Source organism: Manduca sexta, chromosome 10 (assembly GCF_014839805.1).
Source record: "Manduca sexta isolate Smith_Timp_Sample1 chromosome 10, JHU_Msex_v1.0, whole genome shotgun sequence".
NCBI classification, from domain to species: Eukaryota; Metazoa; Arthropoda; class Insecta; order Lepidoptera; family Sphingidae; genus Manduca; species Manduca sexta.
The window spans coordinates 515,098-536,038 of record NC_051124.1 but is presented as its reverse complement, the minus strand read 5'-3'; the positions used below and the strand labels follow the sequence as shown (position 1 = coordinate 536,038).

The following is a 20,941-nucleotide window of genomic DNA, read 5'->3' as shown; positions in this document are numbered from 1 at the left end:
GCCCGCACGTCTGCGTCCTAAACCAATAGTGATTGTGTCCGGTTCATTTGACGCCGACAAACATTGCTGTGTGGAAACATTCTGATTCGAGTTATTAGTCGATTGTTAGTGTTATAATTTGTAATGTCGTAATGTTGTATCGAAGTTAGATATGCGTCGAATAAAGTAATTTATGTGGTAAGCCTCTCAGATGCGAGCGTATTTGTGTTTATGTGCTGCAAAGCAGCTTCTTTGCCAATTTAAAAGACATTGTAGCCTAATTATATTACTACGCAACATATTGTTTACAGTTGGCTATCACACGTGACAATAAAGCGAGGTTTTGGATGGAAACGTTAACATGATATTCAAAAAGGCAAGCGACAATACGCCCTCAAATGAAACGAAGCTCAACCCGTTACAACTTATAATACAGTTAAAACTCTGTCGTTAAAAATTGAACTACATCCAAAGTTAGCCGTTAAGTTTCGGCTTTAACCGCGGCTCGTTCTCTGCGCTCCATTAAACTGCTCTTGTTCTTGCGCTAGTAACCGTTGTGTCAAATCGTTTATAGAGACGGCAGCATAGTTCTTGATATGACTGAATAAATTTAAATATTACAGCCTTGCTAATAAGTCCGTACACTCATACAAAAAAAAGGCGGCGATAGCCTAATTGGGCGTGGAACGAACCGCCGATACGAATATCCGTAGGATCAAATACGAAGGGCACACACCTCTGACTTTTCTAAAATTATGTGTGTATTCTTTGTGACTTATCGCTTGCTTTAACGGTAAAGGAAAACATCGTGTTGAAACCTGCATATCTGAGAAGTTCTCTTTAGGAATTTTGAGGGTATTTGAAGTCTACCAATCCGCACTAGGCCAGCGTGATGGACTAAGGCCTAATCCCTCTCAGTAGGAGAGGAGGCCCGTGCTCAGCAGTGCGACAGTATAATACAGGACTGATATTATTATTATATTATTATTCGTACATAGTTTCATACCTCTATCCCGTAGGAGCAGACAGAACTGAGCTGCCCTCATCCTTTATGTATTACTTATATTTTGTACCGTCCGATATTGTCGAATAACTGTTTCTTTCTTTCACACTCGCCTCATATATATCCTTTATATCAGTCTCCTATTATTTGTTTTTCCGGGATAAAAATAAGCCTGTAGCTCTCACGAGTAGGTATTAGTGTAAAAAAGTTGAAAATCGTTTCATTAGTTCCTGAAATCACAGCGTTCAAACAAACTCTTCACCTTTATATATTGTTATATATTTAGTAGTTTTATCAAACACCAATGCGTCTATGGTATAAAATTATAATAGTTATTGCACTTAAAGCATCTATAATGAAACTAGTTCCGCACTATGTTTAATGAAAATATTAAAATGATCCGACGATCATCTCCGGCCGATTTGTATGCATAACGACGGGTTTGACACTCAATAGGGCTGTGTCCCAAGTTAAGAGATTAGGGATTCGGAACTAGCTTTAAGTATCAGTGGTGAAGCGTCCATACAACCCGATTCCTACCGGCTTCCCTTTTACGTTTATTTATATTTGTCTTAATTTTTGTTTTCTGTTAAATTAGCCACGATGATGTTCGCCACTGTTAAGTATTATAGTCCGACCCTTAGACGCAAAGCTTATAGTACTCAGAATTCATTTAATTTAACATTGGTAAAAATGTTTGTCAGTAGTTTAGACCACCTTCATCTAAACTTATAAACTTTAACTATCTTAAAACATTTTTTTTATATTAGGATCTGGAGCAATTTCGATTTAAAATAAAAAAGAACCATTACGACTTCAGAAACACTTTCACGAAGATTTCACCAATTATCCAGTACGAATGTAACCAAAACCTTGACTCAACAAAATACTAAGAAATTTCTCAAACATAAATTGTCCTAATAAAACAAAAGTTTGCTCCAATACAATCAGAAGTGGCGCCAAGAAGTCCTCAGATTCCGAATATCAGAGATAAAATGCCACAAAAAGCCATGATTTGTTACTTTATCTAGTAAAATACTGACCTATTTCAGTTAAGGTCAAACATCAGACATTGTCTAGCCCCATAAAAATCTGGAACTTGACATCTCCAATAAAGCGCCTTGTGATTTTTTCCCAATTCTTACTTGCTTTTGCTGGCAACGCCGCCTACGTTTTATGCCTGAATGAAATTTATCATGGTATCGACTGCTTTAGTGGTGTAGTTATATTGCGGGCGCCGTACGATTATCGGGCTGAGTTCTTGGGTTCATAACCAAGTCAGGCAAAGTAATATTGTGTTTTACTACGTAGCATCAGACCGGAGTCTGTATTTGTAAATGGAATCGGGCCTCCTTTTACTAAACTATCTTGAAACGGGGAAAAGAAGTGATTTTATGTATATACGGTATCATTCATTTTTCAATACGGAAAGCCTATTACTTAGCCTTGACAATAAATAACAAAATGCTGTCTGTACACATACTAAATTACATCTAAAATCCAAATTAAACATACGTGATTGCCTCACAAACATTTTCGTATATAGCTGTATGAGATATTGTTTAAATATGTTAAATAGCAGTCTAGACATTTATTTTCTTGTTATTCCGCAGTCTTGCCAACTCCTTTACTGATCAAACGTAGAGTCAGACGTAATGCAGACGGTCTAAGCTTCTTATCTTCGAGAGCCACATACTGCCTGTTGTCATTCAGATAGAAATACGTCTTAATTTTATTTAAAGGATATTAATAACAATACAAGGTCATTTTGACATTGCGTTTAAATGAAACAACATGCTTATCTCCTTGAAAATAGCACTTTACAATAAGTTACTCGATATGTAAGTTAAAAATGTAAAATTTACATTTCGAACAAAATAAATATCATTAAAAGTGATGTTCATTTTACGTGCCCTAATTCCACTACTATTATTCTAAGAGAATTGTGACAACATCAAAATATTTTCAATCAGAAATGTACTCACACACACATCATATTCGTACTAAACTACAAATAAATTTTGGCACAATGTTGGCGAAAGTAAAAATGGCTATGTCGTTTAATTTATTAACACAATGTCAATATGACCCTGTAAACAAATTGCTATTACTTCGAAAGTATATTTTGTATGATATTGATGTTTGTTTTGGAAGATTCGCTATACATGCTTAACATGTCTTATCCCTCTTCAGGGCTAAGAAGACTATCGCAATATCTACATTTCTGTATATTTATTTTTAAATTATTGTGGATGAGCCTATTGCCATTTTCTAGATACTATTCCAGACTCTGAACTGAGACCTAGATTAGCATAGGCTATCCCGGAAAACCCCGGGAATTTTAACCCGAAAAGTTTTTCACACAGACGGAGCGAACAACTTATATAACATAAACTAACAATACAATAGCGTTGTAATAAAACAGCGCGGAAGCTCAGAGTTTATGCGAATTACAAGCCACCATAATTACAGACTTAACGTGGAACAAAAGATTACCCCGCGTTTTGTTCTGTTAAACTATTGTAAGAAGAATATTACGCTGATTATTGTATTGATGTCACTTTGCTGATTTCAAAGCGATGACGTCAGGAAAAAAAATTGTAACTGCATGACGAGATGGGGTTGTTTTAAATCCATACTAATATATAAAGATGAAGAGTTTGTTTGTTTAACGCACTAATCTCAAGAACTACTAAACCGATTTTGATTATGTTTTCACTAATAGGAACTTACATTACTCCTAAATGCTATAGACTACATTTTATCCTGTAAAAACTTGTTCACGCGAGCGGAGCCGCAGGCAAAAGTTAGTGAGTAATGTAATTGCCTTTGAACAGTAGAAACACTAAGTGGAACGATCAAAAACCTAGATGACATTTAAATCCTAGATGAACCTGAGAAAAAAGGAATGACGGTATGAAAAATATAAAATAATTGAAGAGGCTAAGATTTTCTTATCGCTTTAAATGTCGAGACGAGCTTGCCGTTAGCCTGATGGTAAGTGATAGGCATAAACAGTAGAAACACCATCCAACACCTTGAATTACAAAGTATTGTATGGTATTCCACTGCGCTCGCCATCTTGAGACATGAAATATTAAGTTTTATTATGTCCAGTAATTACACTGGATACAATGTAGACAATGTAACTTATTACATCAGACATACAACACATAATGACGACTACATTCTTTACATATATATTTTCTTACAGTTCTCATAGAAACGGTATCTTAATATGATACAAGATTGCAATCAACAAAATATTTCAATGATTTCTTCTGTTTACACGGATGTTAGACAGTAAAATTAAACTATTTTACGAATTTTATCGGTTATTATATTTTAATTTCCGCCCATTCTCCAATAAAAAAAATTAAATTAAAATATAAAACAATAATTTAATTTTAAAATATTCTAACACCAAAAGCTCCCAACTTGCACCGCGTCATAGTAATAAAATGTAACTCTAATCATAATATAGTTAGCACCAAATAGCAAAGCAGAGCCTTCAAGTACTAGACGAGGCTTGCATTATTTATGAGCACTCGATAGATCATCAAGATTCGCCCGAGCAACGTTGTAAGGCTGCTCTTATAAAATTTAATTTTAGGAACAAATTCCTGCCCTGGACAAAGAATCAGGTATTTTTATTAGGTGAAAGGATATATTTTATATCCGCCCGGATAGCGACTATACACAAGTTGTTGAAACCCGCCAAAATGGCCCACGTAAGTGTGACGCGTTCCGGGATCAACATGTGTATATCCAAACAAGCCGGCATAATTATGTCAACGGTTGATCATCTCTCGTCAGTCGACATTCTCTTGAACGCCACTCCATTCACCATCAGGTGCTGTAGGCTGACTTTGGCGTGCACGTATAAGAAAATATATACAAGAAAATGGTTAAAGTTGATGAAGTTACATAAATAAACACAAAGCCTCTTGATGTTGTGAGAGCTGGCTACATAATATTTGAATTGTTGAAATTAGAATGATAAAAATGTTCAGTTGTTCCAGAATTCTCCGTGTTGTCTTTTCTGATAGTGGTTTTGACGAAAAATGATCTTCTAATAAATAAGTATTTGTTCTAATATAATAAAATGTAGTTTGCCTTCACTCCCCAAACCCGCCAAGTCATCTATGTGACGCCAGGACTGCCTATACTCCAACAATTGTAAATCATCATTATTATCATCTTGCCTTCTTTCCTCTCCTACTTGAGACTATTAATATTACAAAACATTACAATACGCTTGGTATGCATTGCGCGCTATCTTTCCGGCATTAGCTCTTTTTAAAAATAAATCTCGGAAAATAGTGTCAGAAAATCCATTCAAAGTATTAGCCGAGCTGGTAATCGAACCAAGAACACCACAATTCTTATACTCTGCGTGAACTCGTACAATCTCTGGAGCCGCAGCGAATATACATACCAATAACCGTAACTAACGTTATGTATGAATGACATATTCTAGCGATAAATTTATCGATAAAATTTATCATTCCCATACGTTTTTGTCGTTTTTCATTAGCGTTAGCGATTGTAGAAAGGCATCTTAGCTATGGTCCTTGGTACATAGCTTGTTTGTTTCTACTCAGTAATATACAAACCCACCACATTCATCAGTGGCGAATGGTAAAATCTAATTATCATTACAACAATTTGCAGACGCATTTATACACTTATATGATAGTCGGGTTACTTTTTGAAAAACTTCATCCTTCGCTACTGCTATCCATCACCGTTTACGCAAAAAATAATTGAAACACATTCAATTAACTGCAACGTAATGGATTATCATCTCGATGGTCGCCATTCGGCCGGAAGCGGATGTAATAAGTCCGCCCGGCGGACCGGAAACTATTACAGCTAACCCTCATGCCGGGACTTTGTCACCGCACGGTCTTTGGGATCGGATTGGCTGTACAGCTTGCGAGACCCATATTATGTTTTAAGGTTATTCAGTTTTAATGGTGAAGAAAACATTGAAGACAGCAGTGTGTAAAGAGTTTGTTTAAAATAGCGAAGTTTACCTATGGACATGGCCAAATGAAAAAAGTTGTGACAGCAATTTTGTCCTTCGAATTGGCGTCCATGAGCTATTACATTAGGTCATGACATTGAAAACCAGTGCAGTGTCTGGATTCTCTTAACACAGCTTCCTGAGATGGACACCCGTGTTGTCTCGGTTGGGACATGGACTATGTTTTAAGCACTTTTTTTTATATTACATGTACCACGACGGTGAATTTTTAATCTGCGATTTTAGTAGGCTCTTTATTGTTAATATACGCGCATTGTTAATAAGAGAACAGAAGAATTCCAATGTATTCAGATTATTTTGAAAAATCAAATAATGAAACAACCTTGATCATTCTGGTGCTACCCTGGTTATTAAAATATTCCTGGCAATTCCAACCAACCAATCTTCCCCGAGGCAATTCTTGTGCGCTCGGTCTCCACACCAAATGCACGCCCATGCACGGGACATTTGTCGCGTCCCTAGGCACATAGTTAGGTGTGTATATATACCTCGTGGTTGCCAATTCACATTGAGACCCACGAAGGTTCGTGAACATTTTCTAGATTTCCCGTCATACTAAGAAGCTTCCTTCTCATTCCCTCACACTTCCTTGCCTAGATGTCCCCTTCTTATTACCTCCAGGGCCCAGCAGTCACTAAGCTGGGGAATTCCGGGGAAGCCGGGGAATTCCAGTATCTCATTCATACATTTAAAACAACCAATCCTAAAATACACTTGATTAAGGAACTCAAAAAATATTTTCTAATCATCAATATTCGTCAATAACTCACTGATGTATCAGCATCCAATAAAGGTCTCTTTAATGGAAAACCGAACCTATCCCCGATCACACACGTAAGTGAAAACCATCTGATTAACAGCAGCGCATAAATTGTGCCGTTAAAATGAATAATGGAGGTCATCGGGCGGCACCCTCGTCACTGGCGAATTAAGGCATGTTTTTGGACTTTCCTTTTCATTGCCTCTATGGGTGTAGATGATATTTTTATTCTCACATGGCAAAACAGCACGGAAGCTGTAACGAAGTCGCCTTTCTAAAATATATCCTACCACCAGCAAACAGTACTAAAGGAATATCGATACATACTGAAGCTATATGCTACCCTGCCAATATATTAAGAAACATGACCCTTATCTACACAAATATACACACAATTACGGAAAGAAAGGGAAAAACAGCCGTTCAGGGAGTCGGTCTAATCGATATTATTAATATGGGCGACCGAAATATTTGGTCGACCTCCTTGGAATTATGAGTACGCATTCCTTATATGGGCCTCTGGACGAGTAAAGTATCGTATAGGAACTGGGTAATGGGAAATAGAAAAAATATTTAGGCATACCATGGCTTGATGAGAAGTTATTTACTATTACAAACAAAACACGCGAAGAAATATTGTTTTAATAAAATCAAAATCCCAAATTAGGACTTATTTTTAATATTTATTACAAACAGATACTACAATGATGAAGCCGCAAGCATAAACTATGACTGAATAATGAATAAAAAATCTCGAATGTCGTTTACAACATAGTTAGTTTCGTAAGAAAATATGAAAGCTTTTCATACGCTCCAAACATATTTTCCAATAATTTAGTACACTCGAAACTTATAAAATAATCAAAGTGAATTGCTTATAGTCATTTAGTAACGTTAGGCGGGTCACGCACGGTCCCAAGTTCGATTACCGGCTCGATTAGCTGCACGCGTATTTATGTATCGATTGGTTATGCTTCTGTATGTAGGTTCGATTTTGTTATAGGAATTGTTATTGGAATAATTTTATGGTAGTAATATGGTGACGGACGCGGCGATAGCCTAGTTGGGTGTGGAACGGACTGCCAAGACGAATGTCCGCAGGTTCAAATCCCAAGGGCACACACCTCTGACTTTTCTAAAAATCATGTGTGTATTCTTTGTGAATTTATCGTTCGCTTTAACGGTGAAGGAAAACATCGTGAGGAAACCTGCACATCTGAGAAGTTCGAAGGTGTGTGAAGTCTACCAATCCGCACTAGGCCAGCGTGGTGGACTAAGGCCTAATCCCTCTCAGTAGTAGAGGAGGCCCGTGCTCAGCAGTGGGCAAGTATATAATACAGGGCTGATATTATTATTATAATATGGTGACTGCCTCTGAGGAAAATCGCTGTACGTACGGGGTACTAATAAAACTACCGCGTTTAGATTCTGGGTTCGGATCCCAGGTTGGGTCAAAAATTGTGACTAGGTTGTTGCATCTTAAAAATTACTCAGTCGCAGCTTGGAGTCAGGATGTTGGTGGTGTGTTATACCCCCGTGCTTGGGAGGGCACGAAAAGTCATTTGTCCTGTCTCTTTTCGGTCATTGTAGTCTCCCTGGACTATGAGATTGAAGGAACTGAGTGTACACAGACTTGTGCACTATAAATCTTCTGCGTACCTGGCTGATCTCCGTTGAAATTGAGCGTCATAGCCGAAACTCGGCTGAAGGGATTAAATTTTTATGGTGATCAGAGATATGTTTAGATAATGTCAAATGCTTGCGCAAATTCAGCTTTAATGAAATAGACCTGGAAATGGAATCAGGAACCTCATTAAAATTTTATATGAAGTGATTTAGGATTTTCTAATCAAAAACTACACGTGAATTAGTCAAAAGAATTGTTATCGTAAGTTGATTAGTTTCCTCGTGTCTCATTATTGAACAAAAATAAGCTCTTTGACCCATAAATATCTCTGCCTACCCTTCCATAAAGGTATAAGCTTGAATACGATATTGATGATATAACAATCCGAACACAAAACAAACTGTTTATTTTAGTAGTTATTGACATACCTTTTTACACTATTTGCAATTTGCTCATTGTTTTTAAAATCCTGGAAACAATCGCTTAAAAATACAAATGCTCTACATTCTGATCCAACGTCCAATATTTGCGAAACGAGAGCCAACAATCACAAACTCTACATATTTTGATCCAATATTTGTAAAACAAGATTCCAATTCATATTATATGGGTATCATAATAATTACTTTCGCTACTTATCTCTACACAAAGACAGACACCGCACAGTCTGGAGAGTATGGCTTCAGTATCGAGTGACGGGGTTCCCTTCCCCGTTTGGTAACAAGCCCTTAGTTGTATAATATCCTATTAATATTACGTACTTCAACGGTGTCGCGCCATGGTAGAGTTACAAAATGTTACCTGGTCATTATTTAGTGTACGCTCACTCCTTTATCTCCAAATATATTCCAAGATATGCTAGGTAATAAGCAATTTACCATTAGGTACAAATTCCATGCTCACTGTGTTTTTTATTTTTATATTGCTTTGAATGACGAGACGTGCTTGTCGTTCGCCTGATGGTAAGCAAAACGACCGCCCAAAAATAGTAGAAACACCATCCAACACTTTGAATCACAAAGCATTGTTTGGTATTTCACAGCGCTCGCCATCCTGAGACATGAGATGTTAAGTCTTATAATGCCCAATAGTTACACTGGCTACAAATAAACGAAGTTGTTTCGATAAATAAAAAACTGTGATTTTATTTTGGTCAGATCATAAAAAAACATACAACTAGACTCTTATAATAATACCTAACAATCTAAATTATAAAGCCTTATCAAACCTAGTTTTTCCACAAAATGTTTGGTAGAGTCGATCTAATACAAAAAAACCTACATGACAAATTGATAGAGTAAGGTTATTGGAAGCAGACAACTTGACCTTATTAAGTTTAGAGATGTATAGCCGACACTTGAAGTTGTTATTGTAGAGACAGTTCTAGTACCCTCGTCATTGGTCTCGTGTCAGTGTATTTAAGAAATAAGACCAATACCTAAAGTCTATTCCGGACAGAATATATCCATCGCTATATTGAACTCAAATGTAAGGCATGGAAAGTCACTTTTTTATTGTACTTGTCTTACCTGGTACAATATTTATGGTTGGTGGTTAATCGTATAAAGCGGAAATATACTACTGAGTCAATAATGTGGTAAATATAGTAATTTAATTTGCTGATACCAATTCATATCCGAAATAAAGCCTCCACAATGTGTACCCAATTACTCGATGATTCTACCAACATATCTTTATGCCGTACGCCATAACTGCCTAAATAATTCAGCACGCAAACTACCCGTGTAAAATTAAATGGCAGTGCATTTTGTAGATTGCCTCGTTCGTGTTGTGTCACTTAAGTCGTGACACTAGTTGTCCCGAATACGATTCCTAGGTCAAAAAAACAAGAGCTACTTTTTCGATTTAAAAAACACCTTTATCAGGTGTGCATTATACCTTTTTTGTTTTTACTGTATTATAGACATCATGAGGCAAATATAAGGTCTATGGACCATGAATTGTCAAAACTATATCCGTTTATTGGTTCAGACCCGAGCTTATGATTATAATTATCATTATATAGATAATATATTAATGCACGAAGGAAATTACATTTTATTAAAACATTATCATTTTACGCAATATGACACAATTACATGTATTCTAAAATTCATATTAAAATGCCTCAACGATCATATACATAGCTTGTCTGTAAAAGCACTGAAAGCTTTGTTTCATTCATATATAATCCAAAAAGTATTTTTCGACATATAGTTACATTTTAGACGATTATAAAAAAAGCATAAAAGTTATCCGACATGATAAATTTCCTTATTTTTTTCAGGTAGAGCAAAGTAACTATACTGGTCTTCAAGAAAGGCGTAGTGCAATTCAAGAAAAAATGTCAACAAGAGAGAGACGCACAATCACTCAACAGACGAAATGTAGACGAACAAGGCATTGAGAGCTTACTTATAATTTCGACATTGAGACAACTAAATAGACTACAGCTTTTCATTTAAATAATTATCATATACCTATTTCCTATATTTATGGTATTATTTTCAGAAATATTTTTTTTTGTTTCTTGAAAATTGTATAAGCGCATATTAAATTAATATGATCGTACTGTTTACTAATCTATTTTATATTTAATGCTATTCACAAATATGAATAAATTAGGTTTTCGGAATTTGTCAATAATGTGTTCCTTGTTTACATGTATAGCTTTTCTTCTATTTTTAGAGAATACTTTCATAAATTACATAAAAAACATATGTTAATGTTTCATCAACAAATGAATTCTACAAGTTTCGGTAGAGTCTTTATTGTAAGTTGTCACATTATAACAATCATCTCTATTATCAAAAATTACAGGCTTTCACACGGTCAATTGTGAAACTTAAGCTCTCCAACACAAATTGCATGAAACAGTTTATACAACTCATTAAATTCAATTGAAGCTGTAATGAGAGGGTTGTAAACGCTCTATCCTTTACCTTTTTGGACCTTTAGGGACCTTTCCGGATTGTACTTTAAGCTCCGTAAGAAATTATTGTAACAGGTTGCAAACATTTTATAAACAAACCAAAGTCACATATTGTTCTAATTACAATAAGTACGCAGTCATCTTTGTAGAGACTTATAAAAATATGGCATAAAAAATACTTTAAATGCATACTATATTAATACATTTTATAACTACTCAATGTCTATATAACCAAAAATAACCTCTTTGGATTTATTATATAAAAATCAACTGACAATTTTAGTTAATTAATTAATTAATGATCCACACTAACTGTTTACAAACAACTTACCAAACAAAACGAAAACCAACCAATCACACGCACATCACAATCCACTCGATTCAAACACACACAAACTTCACGCACTCAAAGTTGACTCAAGTTAAAAAATCACTCGCGATACGAATACGAGAGAAAACAAGAACAAGCCCCACACGTCCGTCCGTCGCGGCCGCGCGACGTAAACTGACTGTGATGGTAACATCACTGGCGGTTTTCCGGCAGAGCAGGACGACAATAATCGGGAGTGTAAACTTGGTTAATGAGAGAAAAGGACGGAGGAAGGATGCCGTGATGCGCTGCGGCGGTCATTGCCACACTTCGATGCAACCAAGGGCTGTAAAGTTAACCCCTTGAGCGAATGACTCTTGGATCCACCTGTATTGCACACGCGATGTCTTATCAAACAAACTCAAACCTGCATTGATTGTATCATTGTTGTGGTTAGTGACAATTGCATCTATTGTGTTGATAATTAATTATTTACATAAATAGTTCGTAACACTAACGGCAGAACTTAATGTACTTACATTTTATGATTGGAGGTGAATCTATTGCTACATCGAGTACAAATATATTTTAGTCTTGTAAAACTTGCATAGGTCTCCAAAATAAAAATTTAGCATTTTTATTACCTGAATGAAAATGCTAACAAAAGTTCAACAGTTTCTTATGGTAAAGAAAAAGTAAATTACTGCTCTAATGAAAAGTTCTTTCAACACAGAAACTTTTTACTGCACTTGAAACTCTATAAACCATTCCATAGTCGCATTCTTAGTAGAGCTTATGCAATGTTCCAATAGCGAGGTTAACAAAAAACCTATTAGATATAACATGAGTTTACTAGATCTAACAAGTAAATGATCTGGAGAAAATAAAGACTTGTAATTAATTTACTTAATTAATTTGCCTGTATTAATTTGCACTTTGGAAAATAAAAAAAACGGTTTAAGGTACGAAAATAAGCTGTATAAACCATGAACCACTTTTAACAAAATCTGTCAATATCTCTACATATAAAAGAAATGATTCAATGAGTGAATATGTATGTCTATTTTTTCCTTTACTGAGTTTGAAACAAATATGAACATCCTTCAATATATTTAGTATCTAAAATTTAAACTCACGGGTAGAGCCCAAGTCTTTGGCAAATGTTTACACTGATCGTATATTGTATGTACTCTAGTTACTAGACAGGGGGACAAGTTACCTCCAAACTCAAGTGATACTGGATTGAAATCCTTCAAGAAATAGTAGATCCTAAATAACCAGCTTAGAAACCACAATTCCTGTCTGAAGATCTTTACAAATAAATAGGATTGTGACGTAATTTAATCTTTCTGAAGAACAGGCCATTGCTTCAGATAAGACTAATAATTATCTAATAGTATTCTCGAGGGATGAAATAAATAAACCCACTGAAGGGTCGTTACGCTACGAATTCCGTAGCGTGAGTGCTAGCTACGACGCTACGGAGCTACGCGCTACGAAGGAGTTCTTTGAAATCGCCCGGGGCTGTTTAATTTTTCAGTCGATTACGTTACTTTCAGTTGTATGATGGGGTCTATAGCTCGGTAGTTAACGAGATTGATGATGACTGCGGTGTTGAAGTTCGAATGTTGTTGAAAAATTATGTGAATTATTTTGCCATTTTCTGCAATTGAGGAGAGCAATTTAAATAAATCACTTGTTTATTTTTGTTTACGTTGTAACGTATTCGTTGATGTACATTTATGTTCGGTATCGTGCGATAAGGAATTATTATGAAGTAGTTGGTACTGAAAATATTTCTGTATACTAATGATATTATTAAACACGTCAAAATGTGATTCAAGTTTATAAAATAAGAAATCTGTGTTTTCGGAACTTTATTTAAATAAATAAAAATATACTTTATTAGTCTATTGTTTAAAATACGGGTTGTGTTTTACTCCATGTAACTGGTATTATAACTTCCACGAATGACTTACTTCGCTAAGACAATTGTACAATATCTGAAATTGCAGCTCACTGACGCCACAAAAAGGCAAAATGGTTGCGATACCGGCTATTACTTGAATTAGTTGGTAGATTAAATAATATGTTAATTGAGATATTTCTATTTGATATAATTTTGACTTTTGCTGGTGATAGCATATATTCCATATCCACCCGGATAGCGACCACTGTATACAAGGTGTTAAAAAACGCCAGAGGGGCCCACGTAAGTGTCGCGGTCCGGATGAATGATATATCTGGTTCCAACATGCCGGCATAACTGTGTCGTCTGTCGAGAGGTAATCACCTCCAGAGTAAAAGGCGATATCATTAAATAGATATATCGTGTAATGACGTTCTCAAACACAACGGTACAAGAGATCACCGCCGTATAAGCACAATTTGAGAAGGGCTCGTGAGGACAGCGGAAGCTCTTTTGATCGGCCACCCGTGCACACTGGACGTGTAGTGACGTCGCTGGCGTGGACGGTTTTTAAATAGTGGTCACTTTGAGTGACCAACGTTAAAAGTTTGGGTCATGGAAAGGAATAGGGGAAAATATTTTAATGCTCTTTGTATTTTTTATATTCTTCTGTGATAAAAATTTGTATTACAAAAAATATGTTATGAGTAAAATACTGGTTTCTGGCCCAAAAAAAATGTAGAGATGTATATTTAAAAATACAAATTTATTGTTAATAACAATACCGATATAAAACAATAATTCATTAGGAATTTGACGTCTGATAACATCTGATCTACGTCGTTTTTCAACTGAAATTCAAATAATTAATACAATACCAATATTATTGAAACTACCAAAATAAATTTTAACCAAAATCAATCGCCCGAAAAAACATAAACTGCCATCCCAACACTAGCAGACGTGACCCTATTAGCGAAGGCACCAACCCCCACCATTATCCCACGCGTGGTGCCTGCGTGGGATGGGTCCTTTTGTCTGACGCTACATTGAACACGTTAATGCAGGCTATATTTCTGTTTACTGATTGATGCGATTTAAGGGTTATGAGCTTTGGGTAAAGTCGGAATAAAATTAAAAGGGTTTCATCATTTTATCTATACGTGAGTAGACGGTAAAGTAAATTTATACGCGTTTGCTTCTTGTAATTTGTTTTTTTTTTTTTATTGCCTTGAATGACGAGACTAGCTTGCCGTTCGCCTGATTGTAACCGATACGACCGCCCATAAACAGTAGTGTTATGTATAGCTATAGGTAGGCATAGACAATTAGTTAGTGGCTGCGTCCACTGTCACATTACGAATTAAACCTCAGTGCGTAATCAACTGCGAGCCGTTTCACTTCTCCTTGCGTACATAACAAGTAGAAACGCCATCTGACACCTTGAATTACCAAATATTATACGGTATTCCACTGCGCTCGTCATGTCTTAGACATGAGATGTTGAGTCTTATTATGTCCAGAAGTTACACTGGCTACAATGTCCTCAAACCGGACCACAACCGTGGCTACACAAGCCTTTTGGCGGCAGAAATAGACATTGCAGTGGTACCTACTTAGGCGGACTCTTACATATGAGACACCTACCACCAGTGAAATTACTAAATAGATTTTGATGTTAGTTTCACGTACGTGTTAAACTTATTTCTTATGAATATAAAATTAAGTAGGGCTATGAGATTGGGAGGGACTAGATAACCGTGGTGAAGGGTCCATATAACCCGATTTCTGTCGGATTCTCGGATTATATATTATTCGGATTATATATAAAAAAACTATTCAAATAAATTTTATTAACAATAAATAAAAAAATTATATTTATAGCATAGTAGGCTGCCTTTTCTGAAAACACCCTTTGCCACTGATAGATAATGCAAATAAAATTCATGAATATATATTAAACCTTAATAATAATATGAACATAGTTTTATAATAATAATAGATTTAAAGAAGCCACCTGATTGATTTTGGCGACAAGAAAAGTATTTATATGATTCTGAAATATGTTTTGGTATCTGGAACATTTAGTAATTTGCACAAAGTCAATTTTTTTTTTATTTTATTCCAGTGATATTACAAAAAATATATATATCTAGGAAAAAAAACATTAATAAGCCATTCTGTAAAAACTCAAAGAACATTATTAATCCTTTCCTACAAAAACAAAACTTTTGCAATCTACTCATAAAGCGCTCAAACTTTAGTCTGACAACAGACGTCCGAACTTACCGCTACTCTTTCAAATAAAGCTTAAGGGAGTTTCTATACGATTTTAAAGAGGGGGCATCTGTTTGTGGTGGGCCGTCAGTCGCACGCGTGACTTGTGGACTATATTGTAATTTATTTAAATGGGGAAATTAGGCATTCTCGGTGCGTAGAGTTAACGCGAGAGAATGGTAGAGACAGTAATGTGCATCAAAAGATTTTTGCTTTATTTTTGAACACACACATTTATTTATTGATTCAGATCACCCTATATGCCCGAAAGATTAGGCAGGTGCAGCCCGGACACCCAATTTTCATCTTGTGTGTTCCGTCTTATGATATGACAGGGGGCGAGCCTATCGCCTTATCGAGCACAAATTCAAGACTCCGTGCTAATAATGAGCAAAAACAAACAATATCAATGAGGACTCTGATCGGTAATCAATGATCGATATTTTCCAATGAAGGTGTATCAAAAAAATATGATGCTGGCAATTTCTGGCATAAAATATTTCCATCGTCCGAAAATTAGGTTACATACGGCTTTAATTTCATTAACTATTTTGTATAGGTAAGCTAAGTATCTGCTTCGAAGTCAAGATGCCATACTGGAGATCTCAGTGCGATGACATATCACCGGTGTCGGGAGCGAGAGTTAACTGAAACAGGATCCGCGAGTCGAACTGTGTTCTCGTTTCACTACAAGCTACATTACAATCATTGTCGACTGACCCGACTGTTTGTTAATCGTAATTACAATCATTGTTAGCTGGTCTGAGCTGGTTGGTACAATCTGAACTTCATGGCGGTAGAGGTATGCAGACTATAGTGTACAGCAGTTGCGAAAGGTGAAATTTTTAAAAAGGTAACTCGTGCAAAAAAAAGTGCATAAGTAACATATTGCGGCCAATCAAACTGAAAATAAAATCTTAAATAAAAGTAAATAAACCTAAAAGGGAAGCCGGTAGGAATCGGGTCTATGGGATTTTGGTTGTAAACTTTTGTGACCTTATCAAAAATCGTTTTTTCTTCACTAATATAAATTTCAAAAGGGTAATTTTAGTTTAGATAAAAAGCATAGCATACAGTAGTAAAACAGTTTTAAAGTTTTGAATTTGTTCAGCTACTTTTTTAGCTGGCTATACCTATTCCTAACAGAAAATGTAACTAGAGTTACTATGATTATTTCAACATAGCATTATAAACATATTACTCAAGCTTTGCTAAATAGTATACTAGCGCCTCGTCGTAATCCAAGCGTCTCTATCCACCTGCTGGCCATAAACGTCTGTCGGCTTCATGTTACCGTATCCTCGTTAACGTAAACTTAGCAACTCAGACACTTCTCACTGTATATTTACTAGGAAATAATTCATGCTTATTCAGTATGTTAGATTAGTCGAGGGATTAAGGAGGGTATTCAGGGTTTGATTCTCGTTCCGAATATATATAAAATTACCCTATTTTTAAGGAATTTACACCAAGATATTTTTCCCTTCTAAACCAGGTTTGAGTATGAAGGGAATATAGGGAATAAGGGATCATATTAAAGGTCATATTCATACATAACAGTGGCGAAGGGTGACATTTTCCAAAAAAGCCGCAACATATAGGTACTATTTATTTGCATAAATGCGGTTTGCAAATCGTTTTAATGATAATTATATTTTACATAAATTACGAAAGGGAAGCCGGCAGTAATCGAGTTATATGTACCCGTCACCATTGATACGTAATAACCCATAAATAAAACAAGTGGCTAACACAAAGGTACACTTTGCGAGACTTTTAATCATTTTTTATTATTAATCTGTCATTTATAATTCTTTTACGTATATTTTTTACATACATTTAAAAATGAACTGTCATATGCTTAAATAGGTCCATCGACTAAAAATACATGCTGTATATGAAGCGTAAGATGTTTTCTATTACTTAACTGTGAAATAAAATTGTCGGAAGTAATGAAAAGTAAAACACAAAAATATCTATAACAATAAAAAAAAATAAGAAATTATAATTTATATCCCATGTGACATTAAAGTTGCCATTATCAAATTTAATGATGCAAATAAGGACATCAGTATTGCAATACTACTTTCGCCTTAAAAATTCTATCAACGCAGTTAATTATAATATTATTAATCTTTTAATCTTTCTTTTTAATAGCGAAGCCCCATTCAACTCGATTCCTACTGATTTCCCTTTTAGGTTTATTTAAGCTTGCCTTAGTTTTTGTTTTCTGTTAAATTGACGGCGATATGTTCACTAAGGCATGTTTTTCTTGGGTTACATTTTGAAAAGTGTCACCCTTCGCCACTGACTCCTTTCCTTTGCACATTTTTCCTTATATAATAATAAATAATATCAACCCTTTTTCTTATATCAAATGATTTAAACCTAATAAAATACTGATTACATTAATCAGATTAAAATGCGGTAACTTCGAGCAAAACAACCAACTTTCCCACAATTACAGTGTCATTCACCCACATAATTACGACAAGCGTATAAAATTCTCCCTTAACACAGAAAAACATATAGATGCTGAAACCGTCCCGGCTCGGCCAAATGGAGAGATCGCGTGACACGCGCCCATTGTTCAATGGAGGGCCTTGTATACAGGACGTGGCTTCGAATCCAGTGCTGTAATGGCCATAAAACCTTCTGTGTTGGGCGGATTTCGTAGTTAAGTGTTGATTTTTTTGTTCTTATAGATAGCTAGTCAAATTTGACAATAGTAAATGTAATTATTGATATTGGATTGACGTTTAGTATCTCAAGATCATATGAAATCCAGAACAATGCAGTATTAAAATTTGGATGATTCGTATATTGTTAAGAGCAAACTGTGCTTGCACGGATAGCGACACAAATGAACAAAAACCGTCATTCGACTTTTTAAAAAAGATTTTCATGGCTACAAAATTATACAAAAATGCCAAAAAAGAAATAATCTAAATTGGCACCACTCTGTATAACCGCGCCCGAGCTAAATTGCAGGAGGTACGCGAGCCGATGACGTGCGACGGTTAAAAACGAATTATAAAGGAGCACCCTGTAACCGGCCATTTGTCATGGCGTGCTCCAAGACACAGGGTGTTCTTCATTATCGGGATCTATGGGGATTTGATTTATTAATGCAGTTGCAATCAATCATATGATAAGTGGATTATCAGATGTATTCTGACGTATGGATGTTTGCCTCATTGGTCTTGTGAGATCTTAGTGAGATTCAGACGTCGATTTTCAGATCGGATAAATAAACTTTTTTCGATCGAAATAATATGACGCAAAATCGATAGAGATTGTTGCATTCCACCGAAAATAAACATGTAACTGGTCTTTGAATACTTTTTGTGGCTTAAGACTGCATACAACCCCTACCTTCTATAGGTTCATTTTTAATTCTTTGAAGGTAAACAACATAATTAAACTTCCTACGATTTTTTACACTCGATACTGATTACAATACAATATGATAGCCCTGTACTGCAGTCAACAAAAAACATTTCTGACCTTACTAAACATTTAACATACCTACAGAACTACGTACAGTAACATTTTAATTTGTTATACCTTTCCCCACCTCTGGTACCATAAAGCGTATAAACTTTTTAAAATCAAAGCACTGCCAACTGGCCCAACTTTGTAAACTCCGCATCTTTTTCATTTGCGCAAATTAAAAAAGTACATGTTTGGTAGAGGTTGGTTTTAAATTATAAACTGTACTGCAGTCTGTTTGTTGATGCAGTTATATTAATCAACTTTGTATAGTAGTTATTCAGTGTTTTGTGTTGTAAATGTAAAATGAGCTATTCGAATCATTGTTTAAGTATAATACAGTTAATTGTAAGAGCAACTGAATGAAGCGACGAGCTAGTTGCTCGCCTGATGGTAATTGAAGGTAAATGGCCGGATTTATTTTTTTAAACGACCACTGCACCTGATGGTAAGTGGAGTGGGATCCAGCAGAATGGGAACTGACAAGAGATGGTTACCCCTCGTTAGTCGACACCAGAATCCTTCCGACTCCAAACTGCGACTGAGTAAATTTCAGATGAAAAACCCAGCCACAATTATTTTCGGCCCGACCCAGGTCATTCAGCACCATAGTCACGCTCGTATCGCACACTTATTACAACTACGCGACCGAGGCTAGATCCAAATGGTTGTACCATTGAATACATACACCAGGAATCTACATCCTTGTGCTTCGGCAATGGTTGAAACCTACCATCAGGAAATTTTACTACCATGAAGCCATGATAAAGTCTGTCTCCCAGACTACAATGTAATCCAGATGTCATTCCCGCTGTATTATTTTTAACAAACAAAGTTAAATTGCGTTATCGCCTTGTATCGGCTAAGTCATATTTAATTATAGCTTGCATTGTTTTTGGGTGTTCATTACTCCCATATTTGAGTTGACCTAATTTGACATATTTCTGTAGTGGTAAATATGTGACGCGGCGATAGCCTGGTTAAGAGTGGACGGGACTGCTGCAACAAATGTCTGCAGGTTCAAATCCTAAGGGCACGCACCTCTGACTTTTCTAAAGTTATGTGTGTATTCTTTGTAAATTATCGCTTGCTTTAACGGTGAAGCAACATCGCGCGGAAATCTACATACCTAAAAATAATTTCGAAAGTATGTGAAGTCTGTCAAACTGCACTAGACCAGCGTGTGGACTAAACAATAACACTCTCGGTAGTAGAGGTCACCCGTGCCCAACAATGGGACAGTATATAATACATACCTGATAATATTACATTGATTATTATATGAAAAGTGAATCTTTATTCATCGATCTTTGTGTATTTGACTATGAACTAGTTGTTCATGGTTTCGTTTACAACAATAAAATCTTGTGATTTGGTTGAACTTCATTCACATTAAAAACAATATCTGATCTGGCGATTGTCACCCTTCTGAATCACGGGACGCAAATAAACTTGACGATGTGGTACTAATTGCATCTCTACCCACCTCTAAGAGAATAAAGACTTGCGCTGTTAAATTTTAAGCAACGTTACTAAATAACTTGCCCACTATATATTTAAAAGTCCTTTATGATAATAGCATCAATAAGCTGTAAACTGTTA

General features: G+C 35.7%; 1 protein-coding gene across 1 annotated transcript in view; it reads right to left on the bottom strand.

The window, feature by feature from the left end:
* LOC115446226 overlaps nucleotides 1-11,817 on the bottom strand; it is a 29,438-nt gene extending 17,621 nt beyond the window's left edge. Inside the window, exon 1 of the mRNA XM_037437180.1 lies at nucleotides 11,683-11,817. The gene's annotated coding sequence lies outside the window, so the exon portion shown is untranslated. The remainder of the gene's footprint in view (nucleotides 1-11,682) is intronic.
* Nucleotides 11,818-20,941: the final 9,124 nt, after the last annotated feature.